An 18,095-nucleotide genomic window follows, 5' to 3' on the forward strand; every position below is an offset into this window, starting at 1 on the left:
ACCCGTCCCGTCTGAGGTTTAAAAAAAACAACTGGGAAAAAAAAAAAAAAAAGAAAAGATCACTCCAGGCTGAAATTTGGCAAACAGGATTTCAGCCCTCCAACTGGAACGATGTCATTTGTGGGTTTTGTATTTATTTTTTGCTCAATGACTTAAGGAAACACATTTGCTTCGGAGTATTTTCTGCTTTCCCACCCCCTCCTTGGCAAGCCCTGCCTGGGATCTGAAAGGGAAGGTGGGTTCTTCCTTCTTCTGCATCCTTCACAGCCCGAAAGATGCGGAGCCAAACCTCAGCTGATGATTTTCCTGATAGTAATAAGACAAAATTCAGCTTTCTTGACCATCTGTAGCAGGTGTCCATTGCTGGAATCCTGTTCAAAGGCAGTGGGTCTGTAAATGCATATAAAATGTGATTTAGTGCAGGGGATTAATGCATGAGGCACTGTTTCATGTCAGCATTTGGGAATATTCTGCCCTCAGAGCCCCTGCTTTTCTGTGTGGCTGAAGTGCTGCTTTACACTGAAGTGTGTTTGAGAAGAATGGGGTATTCCAGCCAGGCTGTTCTCAAAAATCAGCTCTGGGTTGGGATTCTCACTCCTGGGAAAATTCAAGAGGAAATGCGGGTAGGGGAAGGAGATTTGTGAATTTTTCTCTCACCTGAAGCCTGTGAGGGGAACAGGCAATAAAACCAGTGATGAGTGAAAACTTCCCAGTCCAGACTAAAGCTTGGACCTGGTGTCTTCTGAGGTCTGTGACACAGGCAGGTGGTAACTTCAGAGCTGGAAAGCCTGGATTTGTCTGGCAAGAACTGCTCCAGAGGCATTCTCTCTCTGTTTGAAAATAAATATCCACTGGATGTGAATCCAATCATTCCTGTGGTAGGACAGCAGCTGGATTCACGTTTCCCTCAGCAATCAGAGAGTTACACGGAGTGAAAAGACACAATTTTTTAATTACACTGTTGCTTTAAAATAAGGCGGGCTGGGCTGGGCTGGGCCAGAGATTCCCTTTTGTCCCCAGAAGTGTGAAATCATTTCTGGGATTCTGAAACAGCAAGAGGCCTAAAAGGGGTCCCAAACAAAAGGCACTGGGGCCCCATGAGTAGGAACACAGAGCTCCACACGTTCTCCCTGTGCCACTGTTCAACAGGAACTTCCTGACATCGATAACGCATCGTAATTGAACATTGTCACTGGATTACAGATTCGCCCTAATTGCGTAATTAGGTATGATTGTGCTAATTGGGTAAAGACATAATTGACAAAAATCACCCGAAAACAAACAGGGAGCTTGGTGCCACCACAAGGAAGTGTCACAAGTGCTGTGCCTGCCTCCTGCTCTGCTCCCAGGGAGCTCCCCACGCCCAGGCATGGAGAGGGGACACGGAGGGACACAAAGGAAACTGCTCCTGTTTTAATATTTGAGCTCAGTTCCTAAACTCCACGCTTCCTGTCACTACTACCAGCAGATATGCCGTTTGACAGCATGACTTGAATGCCTGGCACTTTTTCCTGCTGGAAATTACAGTTCCTCTGGGATGCAGATACACTTTCAGCAGGCCAAGCTTTGAGGGAACAAAACACCTGTAGTGAGTGCTGAGGCCATAAACGGGGCCAATTTGCCAGGAGAATTTGTGCAGCGGGATGGGGAGGTGTCTAAAAGTTGACCCCAGAGGGTGAGTTAGGTGTGAGACCCTGGGATGGAAACTGCTCTGGTGTTTAGAAAGTTCTTGAGGTCTCTCTGTGTGGAGATGGAAGAGCAGCAGGGAAAGGTGGAGAATCACTGGCATTGGCCAGCCTGAGAAAAATGTGGGTTGTTTTGGCCTAAGTCTAAAGTAAGGAATTTATGATTGTAATTTATCCACGAAAAGACCTTTGCTGAGTTGAGGATACAAATGAAAGAAAACTCTCTGCCTCTCTCCACCTTCCATTTTAGATCAAATTTTGAAGAGTTTTGGGGTTTTTTGCTCAGCTCTGGTTATAAATACCTGGTGTGCAAGGGGTGCCTGTGTCAGTCTCAGTGTTAACAGCACCTTCTCACGAAACTGAGCAGATAGAGGTAATAATTTATAAATTTGCCATCATGGAATGTTAGATGTTACGAGATGGAGATGCAGAGAAATACTTGCAAGGATAAGTTGTAGAAAACGAGTGGTTTAGGTGTGTGATACTGAAATGGGTTCGTTTATAGCTGCAAAATACAAAGCAGGTTGGTTTTGGAAGTCTGGATGGGAATTTGTCTCCTCTGTGACCCAAAGATTGGGTAGGATTTGGGATTTTCCACCAGCCTAACTCAGCACTCAGATTCACTGCCTTCCATAAGAGATACTTGAGCTAAACAATCTCATTTCATGTCAGAGAAAAGCTGTTCAGTGCACAGAAATGGTGATGTTGCATCGAGGAGTTGGGTCCAGGATGCTTCTAGACAAAGCTCCTGGTCGGAGTACAGGGCCAGAAGTCCGTGTTTCTTTATCCAGAGCTGTGGTTTGGTCACTGCTCTAACAATCAAATAGTTAACAGTGACTCTGCTCTGTGCTCTTAACTAAAATACGTTGGATTTCCACTCTTTGGTCAAAGTAAACTTTACCAAATATGGAGTCATTAGAAATTGGGATACCATCAACGTCATGGGCGTTCAGACACTGCAGAAAGATTATTTGGCATTTTCTCCCACGTTCTCCTGCCGTTGCAGGCTGAGTTCTGAACAGTGATGCTGTTTCCCATCTTCCTCCCTTATTTCCTGCCAGGCTTGGGAGGTAAAGGCAGGGCAGTGCCTTTTCCATCATCAGCAGTGCTGCTTTATCCTGGGAAAAGAGAGCAATGCTGCATTCAGCAGAGCTCGGCTTTCATTCCTGGGCTTTGGTTCCCTTGTAATCCCCTTCCAGCACGGAGCTGCTGTGCCAGGGGCTGGATTCACCTGAGGGGCAGCATCCCAGCCCTGCTCCAGCCCCACCAGCACATTTGGAGCTGCTGATCCCAGTTTGTAAAGCCCTAATAAACAGGCAGCCTGCTGCTTTAAGTGATACCTTGGTGGGTGCCGGGAGTGAGTCACAAGGATAACATCCTGCTGCTTTGGCTGGGAATTAACACAAGTTAAAAACGTGTGTCTTGTGAAGGGAGCACGGCTGCCTGCTGAGGGGGGCTCGGTGGTGCTTTTGTTAATTTGAACCCTTTGGTGCAAGGGTAAAATTCACCTCAAGCTTTCTACCCCTTCTGCAGTTCTCTTCCCTAACCCCACTCCTGCAATCATCCTTCAAACATCCGGGAGCCAAGGCACGTGTTCGAGGTCAGCGTGGTGTGTTCAGAAAGGAAAAGACATGTCAGGACAAATTTCACCCTGAGCCTTCTCTAAATGCTTAAATATATATATATATCTGTGTATGTTCTGAATCTGCTGTGGAGGGGGAACACCATTCTTTTGGCCAGGGAAATAATTCCACCTCATGTGAAAACCTCTGTGATCTTGTCCAAATCCATCAGGAATAACCCTGGCTTCTTGTGTCTGCTCACATTTCCATTGTGGGGAGCTGAATTTGGAGTTGGTGTCTTTCCCCCAGCAGTTTATTCCCTTTAAATTATCCCACTGAGGATTTGGAGGCCTCATTTTTTTTTTTTTTTTTTTTTTTTTGTAACTAGAAGCCCCTGAGATTATGAATTTTTGACTGCATGCATCCAGGTTGAGGTAGTAGGTTGTATAGTTTAGAATTACACCAAGGGAGATAACTGTACAACCTCCTAGCTTTCCTTGGGTCTTGCACACACCGGCGTGAGGAGCGACTGTAAATCCTCAGCACTCTTTGCTCTGGACACGTGGAACAGGAAAGAGCAGGTAAGACGAGCTGGAAAACCTTTTTATTTCCTTCTGCCTCTGTAGAATTATAGAAATGTTCATTTCATTGGCGTTTTTCTACTTGTTGGTGCTGTGTTACTGAGTTTTTAGCAAATCCAGTGATGTTTGTCTTCCTTCATTAGCCCTCGAGCAGCGCAGTGTTAACATTCCCAAAAAGCACCGTGGCAACCTCTCAGTGTTCTTGCCTTCGTGGTCAGCAACCAGAAGTCTCCAAAGGTAAAAATATCCTGGATTGTTTCCCCTTTCCATTAGTCTTTGACTGGCTCAGTTAATTCTGCACTGGGAGTTAAACAAGGCTGATGCTTCCAGATAAAGCCTGTGAGGACTTCAGTGAAAGTACCTAAATCTACAGAGCCCTCAGGAGAGCTGTTCCGAGGGAATATCCAGTGGGGAATACACTCAGCTAAAATGGGGATTTTTAGGGGCTTTTGTACATTAAAGTTGGGTGTTTCAGAGGTTGATGCATCCAGCAGAGCTGGTTTGCTTCCCCCTCACAGCAGTCTGGGTGAAGGAGCTGCAGAACACCCCAAACGTTGTGGAGAAGCTGTGGGACCGAAAACCCCCACATTTCTGATGTGTTTTACATGTCTAAAATGCTGGGAGTTGGGAACACCCAATTTACCCAAGTGCTCCTGAAATCTCTGGTTTTATTTGCCTGAATATTGGAGACCTGAAAAACCCTTGAAACTCTCCTAAAGTTGGAAGAGAAAAGTGAACGTTTTGATATTGGCAGCGTTCAGGGTTCAGGTCCTCTGGGGGCCTGGGTGAAGGTGGTGGCCACAACCCTTGGTCAGGGCCCAGGACCTGAACTTAGATCTTTTCACTCTCTCTGTGAGTAATTCTGGCAAAGGGTTCCTGAGTTCCCAGAAATAAGATGCTCCGTCTCTTACTAAACTTGTTAAGTTAGTGAATAAAAATAAGGAGCAGGCACTGGGTTGATTTCACTGGGTTAATCTAAAGGTGTGAACATGATAATGATATTTCAGGGTATCTGAATAACCCAGAAAAATGCTTTCTTTCTGGTAAAATGGCCCTTAAAGACTTGAATATCTGCAAATCCCTGTTTACTGAACGCAAAGAGAAGCTGTGAGGGTTACTCAGGGCTCACTTGTGAGTTATTCCAAAAGTGGATTAGTGGGATTTGATCCCATCTTGGTTTCAAAGAGGTTACAGATATCACTGCCATGGTTTATAGCTCTGCAGCTCCTCAGGACAAGGAAAGGATCTGGGGTAACACAACGCTGCCTCTGTGTTTCAGGAAGGCACATGCCCCAAACACATGCAGGTAGTTAAAAAATGAGGAATCTTTTTGGCACATTCCAGGCACTACCTTATTTCCCCCCCATAAATCTTTTCGCAGATGGAAGTGCAAATTTTCAGCTGCATTGATTCCCATCCAGTGCAGAGGTTTTTTTTTTCCATGAGGGTTGGGGTTTTTAACCTGTTTGGGACTTCTCTAGGAGCAGCTTTGTGAATAATCCCAAATAAGAACAGGCTCTTCTATTTTTCTTATTTTTTGGTGGTAACATTTCAGATTTGCTCTGCACACCTACAAGAAAACTTCATGAGGTTCAAAAATAGCGATTATTTGTAATAATCCTGTCAAACATAACTTTATGTTTATGCTGTGAGATGTAAATGAAAAGATCCATCCCGCTCCAAAACCCAGGGAATCATAATTAAAAAGGAGAATGGTCAGTGGTGAACATAATTCAATGTGCATATTTTTCCTCTGAACAAAACAGCATTCCAGCTCTCCCCCTGATGAGAGGAATGTATTGTCAATTAATTAGACTCCCATCATATGTCCTCGGATGCCCTTCTATCATATGCCTTCCATATGTCCCTATGTCATATGCCTTCCATATGCCCTCTGTGTAATTAAGCTCCTATCATATGGCTTCCATCATATGCCATTTAAGTAGATTTCCAGGAGAATGTGGCAGTGTTACAGTTATGGACCTTTAGCAACGAGGAAAGGAACAACTCAGGAGCTGTAAATGAGGAGAGGAGGAAGCAAAAAGGAAGGTGGCTCACCCCGAGCGGTGCCTTTAATTGCCAGTTTTGCTTCCCTCAGCTTGAGCAGTGAAGGCACAAAAGTGTCCTGTTTTCCTTGGTTTCCATTCCCAGATTTTACTCAGTTCAGCCTGGATAGCCAGGGAGATAGCAACTGTTTTTCAGGGAATGTTTTCCACTGGAATGTGAAATGAAAAAGAAACAACCCAGGAAAGTGTTTGTCCTGCGATAGTGAAATGCAGACTTTGTCCTTGCTTTGGGTCCCTTAACATGAAGTGAAGGACCAGAAACAGCCTGGTGAGGGAATCCATGGAGAGGAGATGGCACACTCCACTTCCATCCCCGTTCTCCCACATGGACCACGGGCGTGGAGGGTGTTGGGCTTTTCTTGGCATGGGGAGGGCTCGGGAGATAATGCACAAGCAAATGTGGTGAGGTGGATTCCAAATTTACTGTGACTTGTAAGGGATAAAGACCAAAAATAGGCATTGATGTTTACATGTGTAATGAAGAAAACTGCAAAAATCCAAGGAATTAGAGGTCTTGGATTGGTTCCCAATGAAAGGACAGCTCATTTGCCTCATGTGCTCTTGTGTCTTCCTTCTTCCCAACAAATTCTGAGATTCTTTTCTAATCCCAATCAGACCTGATAGAAGAGCAGTGACTTCCGAGGGTGTTCTGCTCCAGCTTTGCAGGAATTGCAGAAATCCCAGCCATGCACCCAGAAATCCCAGCCACGTATCCAGCAGTCAGGAAGGAGGCTGAAAGGACAAAGAGAAGGTAAAATAGTTATTTGTGCTGAGATCTCTCAGTTAAAAAATTCAGAGCAGTTTGTAGCGTTTCCCAGTTTACCCGGACTCAGTGACAACAGTTCAGACTCCTGCTGGCTGGGAACCAGTGTGTCCCAAAAAACTTTGTATTCCAGCTGCTAGAGAATGGTAAACCCCAGTATTTTGATGTGCTCTGCCTAGATTAAGTCGGTATTGACCAAAAAATCGTTCTATGTTTGCTGTGTAGGCGTTCTGCGCCGTTTGTAATACAGGTGCGTTCCTGAGAGACGGGTGACAGCTCTTGCTCTGGCTTAATCCTCAATTTTCAACCCAATCCTCATTTAAATCACACACACAAAATACAACCAGCCCATCTGAAAGCTTTAGGTCATTAGGGAAATGATTTGGGAAATATTTCGTGGTCTTGCACCATCATTAGTTTGCCACAGTTGTAAAGTGCACATTAAGGGAAGCTTTTAAGCCTCTTGTAGAGCACCACTGAAATTATCTGCCCAGAATTGATACTCGAGTGCTGTATTCTGAAATACTTTATTCTCCTGGCTTGCTGGGCAGCAAGGAAATCCTCACAGTAATGCTCATGGCAGATTTTCTTCTGCTTCCCTGTTCTCACATGCTCGTGGAAGATGAAACTTTCACCATTAGAGGGATTTTTTCCTCCTTTTTTTTTTTGTTTTTAACCAGTGAGTTCCATCTATTTCCACACCCAGCTGAAACTCTGCTGCCACCCTCCTCAATCAGATGCATTAAGTGCAGTGAAATTTGTACATAAAAGTTGTGTAAGAACTGGGATGAGATGGAGTGGAATGCCAGAATGACTCATTGTTTAATGAATAAGGCCCTAAGTGTTCTATTGAGGCCATTTCTAAATCTGTGGAAAATGTATAGAATTCGTGTCATAACTGGAATTCCAAGCACAGCAACCTTGGGAGCTAAATTGTGATTGTGATGATGATGATGATGGGGTTCTGCATGAATTAATCTGGATTCTAACTTGCTCCTGCCTGAAAGCTGCTCAGACAGTTAAAAATAAGACAATTTCATTGCCCGGACTCAGAGCCCAGAGCTCAGCAGTGCTGCTCCTCGCGCCTTTGGGAACGCCAGCAGAGGGAAGTTCTCTCTGCGTGCGTGTGTTGGAGTTTAAAAGTATAAAATTTTAATCTATAAGGGACACAGATGTCCTTTCAGTGAGATGAGGACATCGATTGCAGTGCTCAGTGCAATTGGAAAGCGAAAGGATGAGCTGGTGTGGACCAGCTCAATATTTGGAAATGAACAGTCTGAGGCCAGAGCAGAGATGGCCACGCTCATCTCTCTTTTTTTAACCACTTCTTCCTTCTCATTCCCACTTTTTCCTCTTCCCAGCTTGGGGATTTAGATGTAAAACCCAGTTCAGCATTTCCAGTGTGAGTTTTTGGGATAAATTCTGTGTTCACTCAGGCTTCAGTCAGGGACAAACTCATAATTGTGGTGTTGGACTAGCAGGGTTTAAGCAATAAAAGCAAACTGGAACAGAAAAGAAATCTCGTGGCTGGAAATTTCCCATAGCAGAGGAAGATCCAAAATATTTGGGAATACACCTCCCACTTTCTTTATCTTTGCTCTTTAAATAAGACAAAACTCCTGGCTGCCCTGACTCTGACGGTGCTGCAGGCAGTCCCACTTGCATATATTTAGATTTATACATTCAAAACACAAAATGTATTCTCCCCGAGCAAATAATCTGTGCACGCTGTAGGGTGAAATTATCCTCTTTGTGCAATGTCATGGCCCTGTTTCCTGGTGAAATAAGTTCAAGAATCAGGTTTCTGGGGCAGACATGGGAAGAAATTGAAATTCTTCCTTCTGTCTTATAAGCAGTGACTCCTCCTTCCCATCACCTCAACTCCAGACCCTTTTTAAGGATCATGGAATTCTTGATGGGCAGCCAGACTTTGCTGCTTGTTTTTCTTAGATCCAGTAGATTCTCAACTCAAGCCATGAATTTTAGTTTTTATTAACATTTTAGGCCTTGTTGCTCTTATAAAGTGGGAGTGGATAAACCCCTGCTTGATACTAAAGTGAAATTTTTGGGTCCAAAGACGCTAAGATGGCACAGGAGCTGTTCCACCAAATCTGAGAGGACAAAAAGTGGCTAAAAAGGTGCCAGCAAGCAGGTCCCAAGCAGAGAGAAATCTGAAATGGATGCACTGAACCATTCCCATCAGAAAGGAAAGGAACAGATGGATGTTCTGAGGAAAAGCAAGGATGAGGAGGGAGACCGGGAATCTCTCAGTCTCACAAAGTGAGGGCAAGGAGACAAGTAGTGAAATTAAATAGTGACAAATTGCAAATGTTTTATAAAGCAATTCTTTTTCCACCAGTATTTAATTAAAAAAAGGAACCTAATTGCTTTAGAAGTTAGTGGGAACTTTGCAAGTCTAGAACAGATTAGATACTTATGTTTTTAATAACCATACACAGAATTATGGGCGTTCATTGTAAAAACTTTGGAACTGAGCTTAGGCTCCGTAAGGTTTGGGATGAAGTGCAGCAACTCAAGAGCTGGGAAAATCCAGTGGGAAGGGCAGATCTGGGCTGTCCAAAGCTGATGATACTTGTCAGTGTTGGGGGAGGAATGCTGAGGAAGCCTGGAGTGTGGCCCAGTCCAAGTACGGCTCCACTGGCAAATAAAAGTGAGGGGTTGATGGATGTTTGCCCTTCTCTTGGGCTCACGGGCTGAACAGCTGCAGTGCTGCAGTATTAATGGTAATTATTCAAATGTGTGGGCCACTGAGTAATTCCTACCCACTGGAAATGAGAGCAGAGGAAGGGGAGTGACTTATCCAGGGCCAGGCAGAGCATCACTGGAGGGCTGGGTACGACATCCAGGTCAGTCAGGCCACAGATCTGCACCTGAACATGGGCTGTGGCCTTTTCCCTCCTCAAGAAATGAATTTCTTGGAAGCCTTGCATCACCAGGAGTAATAAAAGTTTCAGAAGCAGTGAGGGTCACACCTGGCTCTGTTTTGCCATCCCCTTGTCAGTGTGAAGTCACTCCCAGGCGATCCTGGCTGGACATTTGTGGTTGCAGCAGCCCAGGTTGGTGTGAGATTTGGGGTCACCACAGTCCCTGGCGAGTGCAGGCAGCCCCTTTGTGTTCCTCAGCTTAAGTGAGATTTAAGGAATTGCTACAAGCAGCAGGTCAAACCCATTCCCGGATTAATGGCACTGATGTGGCTTTAGTGAGAAGTTTGTTTTCCTTGTGTTTGAAGTGGCCTCTCATCTCCTCTGACAACAAACAGCAGTCGTGGCACCCGAGAGTGGCTCGCAGGAGTGGTGTTTGCAGTCTGGCAGATGCCTCAGCTCCCCTTGGCTTTGCATTTCCTGCGAAGGAGCCTGTGGGATGTGGAGGATGGGATTTTAAAAAAAGAACGAGGAAGAGAAGGGAAAATAGGAAGGAAGTTGGAAGGGAAGAAGGGAAGGCTCCGCTGCTCCCTGCTACAGATCTACAGCTAATTTTAGAGAGAGCCCTTCCCTTCTGAAGTGGGAAAAGAACTTATTTTCTGATAGCCCTGAGATTGTTCAGCCACGTGCTTGCCTTCATTTGCATGTGAGAATAATTATTGAATGAGGAGTTAAGCAGGGTAGGTGTTAATGGAAAAAGTACAGTCAGTGTCCAGTGCATTCCACGTTAGTAAAGATGTAGTGAGGCTGCTGAATCAGAGCTGCTTGGAGGCTCTGGATTGAAGTCATTGGTCATCAATATTGTGTTTATTTTTATATTATTAATATATGACACAATAGTTTTATAATATAAGAAAATAGAGCTGTTAATGTATAATATTATAAATACAATATTTATAATATTATAAATACAATTTCTATAATATTATAGCAATTTTTGTATTTAGTTTATTACTCAGCTCTCAGTGACAGGGAACTCTCAGTCCATGCTCAAATCAAGGGTTAAATGTTTAATCCATAAATTAGTGCTGGGAATCAAGGAAGTCTGCTTGACATCTGAAATCACAGGGATGTTTTATTCTCTGTAAGAAAAAACCTCTCCAAATTATTTAAAGCCTCTTTCTCAGGGCCAGGGTTTGCTCTTGGTCAAGAGTGACTTTGTTCACTCAGGATTTTCCTCTTTAAAAGGAGTTGGCTCCTGGGTTAAGTTGCAGAGGAGATGCTTCCAGTTGCCATTCCCACGGATCCTGCTCTGAATTTTGGTTATGGAATCGATGTCCTTTGGTCACCTCCCTGTCCCTAGGTCAGCTCACAGACAAGCTGTGGCAGTGGCACTCAGCAAGTCTTCAACAGCGTTGCCTTGAGCCCCAGCAGTGATGAGTTCTGCTGTAAATTCACTTTTTGTTTGCTTCTTCCATCCCACAGGTCTGAAACCTCAATGTGTTCAGAATCCCAGGATGGTTTGGATTGCAAGGGACCTTAAAAATCATTTAATTCCACCCCCTGCCGTGCACAGGGACACCTTCCATTATCCCAGGGTGCTCCAAGCCCCATTCAACCTGGCCTTGAAGGATCAACCTTGCAGGGATCCAGGGGCAGCCACAGCTTCTCTGGGAAATCCATTCCAGGGCCTGCCCACCCTCCCAGAGAACAATTCCTTCCCAAAATCCCATCTAACCCTCCCTTCTGTCACTCTGAAGCCGTTTCTGGAATAACAGCGAGCACAAGACCAATCTCTCCTTTGCCTGGGTAGCTGAGGGAGGTTTAAAAGCCCCAAACAGGACAGGATTCCCTTGGGAAGCTCCAGGATTGTAAAGCAGCTCCCTCCCTGCCTCCTGCCACATTGCATCACATCTGAACGGGGCTCTTGCATTATATATTAGCAGAGATTTGTCCTCAGATACCCTCCTCTGGAGAAGACCATTTTTAAATCTTTAATAGGACATTAGAGCAATTTGCCTGTGATTTAGCTCTAAGTGGGCAAGGAGAGTGGTGACAAACGAAGCCGGGAGGCCCTGAAATTCTTTGAATATTCCATGTTTTCCTGGAACTGTGAGGAAGAGGCTGCCAGAGAGGTCTTGGCAGGTTTTCTAGGTGGCTGGCCAAGTCTGAAGCAAACGTGGATGGTGAACAGGCTAATGCAGCTCTGGTTCCAAGCTCAGACGTATAGAACATACGTTTTTATTTAAGAAATCCCACCACATGGAGGAGCAAATGTAGTGCTAATATATCTTCCTGAAGGAAAATGGCAAGGGGAAAAACAGTGTCATCTTGCCACGATAAAGTAAAGGTTCTTTTGCCCTTGCTTTTTAGGGACTTGGGCTGTCAGCTGAAGGAAATGAAATCCAGTGGCTTTCCCACGAGGGCCCCTTATTAATCAGGAATGGCTTCTAGAGCAGTAGTTTGTGTCTGAGGGAAGAGGCAGAAGTTGTCCAAAGAATGGATTCCCGTTGCCAGCTTGGCTTTTTGTTGTTGCCATGCGAGTAATTAAAACTGGCAATTAAGCAGGAAAGTGATCAAATAATCACTTGGGAGCTGCTGCTGCAGTTGGCTCCGCGTGGACAAGCAGCTCCAGCAAGAAGCAGAGACCACCCGTGTGGGTCAAACAGTGAGAATCAGGGGCTGTGACTGAATTATCCCAGGGAAAGGTGGGTTTGGGAGGGGCTCCTCTGGGAATTGGATTTTCCTGTGGGAAAAACGAGTTTGGATTTCCTGGAGACACCAGGTGAATTAAGGTTGTCGTTTCAATCTTGTCCCTGGTTCGCGTGCAGCTCAAGGGGCTTGTCTTGGTTTATTATTGATGGGGCAAAGGCTGTGCACAGCCTCTACCTTTTGGAGCTAAACCATTTCTTTTTCTTTATTAAGCCCTTGGTGCAGGCCCAGAAGTTCTGCTGTGGACTCCCTGTGGGGTCTGGGATGAGTCACTTATTTTTCTTTGGTTCTACTCCCTGCCTATAAAATAAAGGTCCTTGTTCCTCCTCAGGAGAGTTGCAAAGGCAGAGGAACTGATCCTGTATGAGCTGTTCAGAGACACTCATGCTGGAATTGCGAGGATCACACTGGCAAGAAATGTTTCTGGTGGACTGTCTCCATGCTGACACCTTTTTCAGCTTTGCAGAGTTGGCACTGATAAGATTTATCACCCAAAACTACTTCTACACAATCGAGTCGAGACCATTGTTACAGCACATTAAAAATCCTAAGTAATGTGATTTATTATCATAGTAAATAAGCTGAAATTCAGGTTTTTCTGCCTGTTTTCTTCACGTTGCATCTCCTGCAAGTGTTAATGCTGTCTTTTTGCATTCTAGCCAGGAGGAGCTGTGGGTTTAGGGTGGAGCAGAGCCTGCAGTGAAGCGATGCAGGAGTGCAGAGGGGCAGCGGGAGCTGCGCCTGCCTCCTGCTGCTATTTCTGGCACACAGAGACCGAGCAGTGTCTGCTGGGCCCAGCGTAAGTCCTGACACTCATTCTGTCTGTCACATCCCTCTCCACACGTGGCTCCCTGGTTTTTAATCCACTCCCAGCACCCGTGGAGTGGCTGGACACGAGCTGGGGTGTGAAGCTCTTCTGTGTGTGACAGAATTTCCTGCCTGGAGAGCCCAGAGCCCAGAGCTTTGATTTCTTTGACACCTAGATATCTCAGCACCCTGGAGTCTCCCGTGTGAGGAGAGATCCCTTAAACTTAAACTTTTGGTGGCCCTGAACCTACGTGAAATCTGAGGGGTTTGGGTGCTTTATGTGAGATGGAATTGGCAAATCATGCCAGAGTGATGTAATAATTCTTTGTGTGACTTCATCCACATAACTTTGAGTTTCACCTTGAGTTTTAGTTGGGTTGAATCCATTTTCTTTTAGGAGAACTCGGGATCAGGGCAGGTTGTTAACTGCCCACAGACAAAACACAAATTCTGGGTGCAGTGTTCCCACTTCTCTGATTTTGGATGAATCAGTCTTTGTAAACTTTCTCTCAGAATTCTTCCGTGACATTGACTGACCTTTTGTTGAATTCTTTCCTTTTCCCTAATCCTGGGTTTCAGTAAGTGCAGACTCCCAGGGCCTTTCCCACTGCCTCATTTTCCTTCTTTTCCTTGCCTTACTCACCTTGGGATCCAATCACTTTAGGGCTTTCTCACCTTTATTATTTCAACTGTTCCCCATTTTCCAGGAATGGGTGGAGCTGGAGCTCAAGGAGAACCTGTTGGCAGAACTGAGGGGTGGGAGGAAAATCCAACCACCACTTTTTAGTGCTTGGGGGAGGCAATACCTGTTGGTTTGGAGGGGAAAGCTGCTGGCTGAAAAGGATTTGGTGGTAATGAAATGGGACTGACACAATTTTGAACCACGCTCTGCCTTCTCTGTTGAGTACCAGGGCATCAGATGAGGGTGACAAAAGCAATCTGGACACAGCAGCATCTTCCAAGGACTCACAACCCTCCAGGGACACGGTAAGTGTTGTCCTGATGGTTCTGCATTTTTACAGAATATTGATTTTATCAGTGATTTGGTGTGGAACTGGTCTGCAGAACAGTGAGGCTCAAATCAGAAGCTTTTTGTTGTCAAGAGCAGCGTCCTGGAAATGTCCAGGTCATGACGCCTTTGCCCAGTTTTGCTTTCCATGGCTGTGCCCCACACTCTGAATTTTACCTTTCCTCACATCATTTGAATCCTTAATTTCTTTCAGTGAATGCTCTTTACTCCCCTGAAGACATTTTATTAATTTGGAAACCTCTCATATATGCTGTCATATATGCTGTCCTTACAGCTGAGCTGTAACTGTTATTTCAAAGATATTTCCTAAATGATCTCTGTACACTTTGCCCAGAGTGAAGTTATCGACTTGTCTCAAAAAGGCCTCAAGGTTTTATAGTTCATGCTGAAATCCCTAAAGCTTCCTCCCTGGCTGAACATCCCTTCTGCTGTGTGTCTTCCCCTTTGAATTGCTAATTCCAATTGATCTGAGGAAAAAAATTTGCAATAGTTTGTATTTACTCGATTTTCTGCTGTAACTGTGCACCTAGCAAGGTCTCTCCTTCCTTTGATCCTGTCTCCATGATTAAATTCATTCCTCCTTTCTGTTTTCCAGCTTCTCTCTGCAAACTTTCTTTCACTCCATTTCTGCAAGAACTTCCTGCAAATCATGTCCCTGAGAGGATTAGTGGAGGGGATACCAATTGTATTTATATTTATTTATAAATGGACTGCAGAGACTTGGCCCCTTTTTAAATATGAGAACAATTTTCAGGCCTCTTTCAGTTGTGGTTATTTCACTCCAAAAAAAAAAACCCCAAACCCAACAAACCACAGAACAATAGAGAAATATGAGAAGTTGTGGAAACCCCTCAAACTTTCTCTGTTTAAATTTTGAATTCCTGGTGGTCACAGGGCCAGGTGATGCTGCCAGTTGTGGGTTTTTCGTGTAGTGCCTGGCCCAGAGCAGCAAGTTGAGTTAAATGCAAAGCTGTGATCAAATCAAATAGAATGATACCTCTATTTTTTTTTTTTTTTTTTATTCTTGCCAGCCTGAAGGCCTTTAACATTTTGGAATTTGAGTCTTTGCAAAACAGGGCTGCTGGACTCCAGTAAATGAAGTGTCCGGATGCTGGTGGTGATTCATAAAAGCAATGAAAAGAGGAAAGTGCTTTTCCTCTGAGCGTAATGTCTTGGTTGGAGGATGTCCTTAAGTGAGTGTGAAGTGCTCAGGCAGTGGTCAGGGGATGGGGGCTGTTGTGTTCCAGCTCATGGATCTGCTTCCAGCAAACACTTCTTCTTCACGTGGCGCTGCTGATTAAAACCAAATTCTTTCTCACAGAGTCCCAGAGTGGCGGGGGTGGGAAGGGAGCTCTGGAGATCACCCAGTCCAACCCCCCTGCCCGGGCAGGCTCACCTGGAGCAGGTGACACAGGGACACGTCCAGGTGGGCTTGGGATGGCTCCAGACAGGGAGAATCCACACCCTCCTGGGGCAGCTGTCCCAGGGCTCTGCCACCTCCATGGGAAGTTCTTCCTGAGGTTGAGGTGGAACTTGTTGAGTTCTTCTTTCTGGCCATCGCTCCTCGTCCTGTGACCAAAACCAGTCTGGCACCATCCTCTGTCACCTGCCTTGGGGATATTTGTATGGATTTAACAGCTGAATCTTACTTAGTTTCTATTTCAATATAGTTCCCATTTCTTCCTTCTTAAAGTTGAGGACAGTCCTCCTGAGGGTGCAGTGTTTTCCGTGGGAGAAATGTGGCTGTGGCAGCATAAATATTGGTGGTGTCGGGTAATTGAAACTCATCAAATGTGACTTCCCCCGCCCCCCCTGCAACTCCCTGGCATTTCTGACCTTCCCCAAACACAAACCACCTCATTTGTAGAGCTTTAAAGCAATTTCCAGGAGCAAGACAGAGCTTGGTTAGAACACGATGGAGGTGGTTGTTGTACACGAGGATCCATCAGCACGGCCACATTGCCTCAGCAACAAGCAGACCGAGGCACTCCCTACAAACTTCCTACACGGCTTTTCCAGCCTTCCCAACCCACCTGTTGGCTGTTAGGGATGGTGATCAGGCACTTCCAGTCTCGCTGCCTTCTCCAGGGGGATTCCTCTCGCTTCTCTCGGAGCCTGCACAAACTGGAGTTGTGCCTTGCATTGGCTTTGCTCTCCCGTCCTGCCCTTGGTTATCCCATGCTAAGGAAGCAAAAGAGTTTACTGATTTATCATGGATCATTAGGTGGAAGTAACTGTTCTTAAAACATTGGTATGGATACAATAATTAGGGATGTGCTTTTGTTAATACCGCCAGCCTCTACCCTTTTGTACAGTACCCTTGGGTACTAAATAATTACCCACTTTGTGTGGTTATCTAGCTCACTAATTACCCACAAAAATTGGGGTCAGGTGTTAACTGCTTGAAATAAGTATCCTCCAAAGGCTTGGCTAAAGTGTGTAAAGAAATTATGTGTTTGCTACAAAACTTTGGGAAAAAAAAAATCAAACATTTTTTATTGGGAAGGAAGATAAGGAGACAATGGATGTGAAACGTTCTGTGTGATGGTGAAATCTTGCAGTGGTGGTGAGGGACTCCAAAGGGAGTGAAAGGATGGTTGGCAGATACAGTCACTAATCCAGTTTCCTTTTCCCAAAGATTAGATCCTTCAGTACACAGGGTTTGGTTCTTCCCCTATCTAGGCTGATGCCAATCAGGATTATGCCGGTATAAATAAGAAAATTTGTATCCGTGGATTCCCAGACTGACTTTGCTGCATAATCCCACCTCTTCCATCACCCAGGGACTTCTGCATTGCACCCAATAATTTAATTATGGATTGTGTATTTATTTCCATGCGTTTATTTTAGCTGTCTCCAGCTCTGTGTGCATGCAGAATTTCATTCCGGGGCTGCTGCTCATAAAATGCAGTTTGCTTGGAGCAATAATTTGATTCCTGTGCTCAGGGAGTTACCCCAGTGAGTCAAATTTTTCTAGATAGCCCCACCCTCCCTAACTTCCCGAACGCTCACACTGCAGCCACTTTCTCTTTGCCAGACCCACACAAGATGTCTAACTAGCCAAAATCCCGAGGGGCAATCCCAATCTCCCGCTTCCCCTGTCTCAGCCCCAGAAAACTGGGAAATGAAGCCACGGCAGCCCTAAAGCCCTTGAAATACCCGGCACGTGCGAGAGAGGGATGTTTAACAGCCCGTCTTCCCAACCTGGTTTCTTGCATAGGTGCTCCCCGCCTTCAGTACAATGGAAACAGATTTCAGGGGGAGCTGAGAAGGTGTTTCTGGAAATCCTTGTGTCTTTGGATGCCCGGATACCTTTAATTCCTGAGTGTCTGTGCAGTGCTCAGCGTAACAAAGAAACCGCCTGGATTTATTGCTGTATTTTGCGTGAGGTGCTTCCTCTCCTCCATAGCCAGAACCACCTCCTGTTCCTACAAACACCTTTTGAAGCCTGAGCGGATTCAGGTATCAGGCATCACCAATTCCCAATGTTTGGGCAAGCGGGGGGGGTCTGGGGAAGGCCCCAGGACGAGGAGTGAGCTCGGTTTCGGGGCTACCTGTGCCCCGCATTGTGCGGAGCATCTCTGGGAAAGGCAGGGCTCAGCCTCCTAAAGCACAATGCAGATTTAGTCGTCATCTTTGTCTCTCCCCCCGCGCCCCCCCGCTCCACTCCCCGCTGATGTTAACTGTCTGTATTATTATTTATTGTTATCAGGGGATTTGGTTTGATCAATGAAGTGTATATGCGTCTGACGGACATTCGGGGAGGAAATGCTTGGAGAATGAGTAACATGTCTGCAGTGGAGGGTGTGTGTGAGGGAGAGAGGGAGCATCGGTACTAGAAACATTGACTGATGAGTTCATTTCAAAATCCAAGGGCATATAGCTGGTAAATTAGCACATATTGCAAATATAGTCTGGAGCGAGAGGCAGCAGTGCTGCCACTGAGCGCAGGGGGGGGGGGGGGGGGGGAGGGGGGGGCGGGGGGGGGAGGCTGTTGACACTTAAAT

The 18,095-nt window shown here is 45.5% G+C and overlaps 2 long non-coding RNA genes across 5 annotated transcripts in view; one reads left to right on the forward strand and one right to left on the reverse strand.

Annotated features, from left to right (window-relative positions):
- Positions 1-18,095, forward strand: part of LOC108447698 — a 33,979-nt gene that overhangs the window by 5,813 nt on the left and 10,071 nt on the right. The window contains exons 2-6 of one of the 4 annotated variants that reach the window (XR_001863363.1): positions 3,972-4,065; positions 6,510-6,645; positions 12,911-13,050; positions 13,964-14,045; positions 14,684-15,025. This is a non-coding gene — a long non-coding RNA (uncharacterized LOC108447698). Of the gene's footprint in view, positions 1-3,760; positions 3,829-3,971; positions 4,066-6,509; positions 6,646-12,910; positions 13,051-13,963; positions 14,046-14,683; positions 15,026-18,095 lie in introns of those variants that run through there. The other 3 variants (XR_001863364.1, XR_001863362.1, XR_001863365.1) reach the window with 3 other exon arrangements.
- On the reverse strand, positions 15,113-18,065 carry LOC108447697. The gene is made up of 2 exons (XR_001863361.1): positions 16,122-18,065; positions 15,113-15,698 (listed from the first exon to the last, which is right to left on the reverse strand). It is a non-coding gene; the product is annotated as an uncharacterized LOC108447697 (long non-coding RNA).

The sequence above is a fragment of the Corvus brachyrhynchos genome, unplaced genomic scaffold (assembly GCF_000691975.1).
Source record: "Corvus brachyrhynchos isolate BGI_N302 unplaced genomic scaffold, ASM69197v1 scaffold46, whole genome shotgun sequence".
NCBI lineage: Eukaryota > Metazoa > Chordata > Aves > Passeriformes > Corvidae > Corvus > Corvus brachyrhynchos.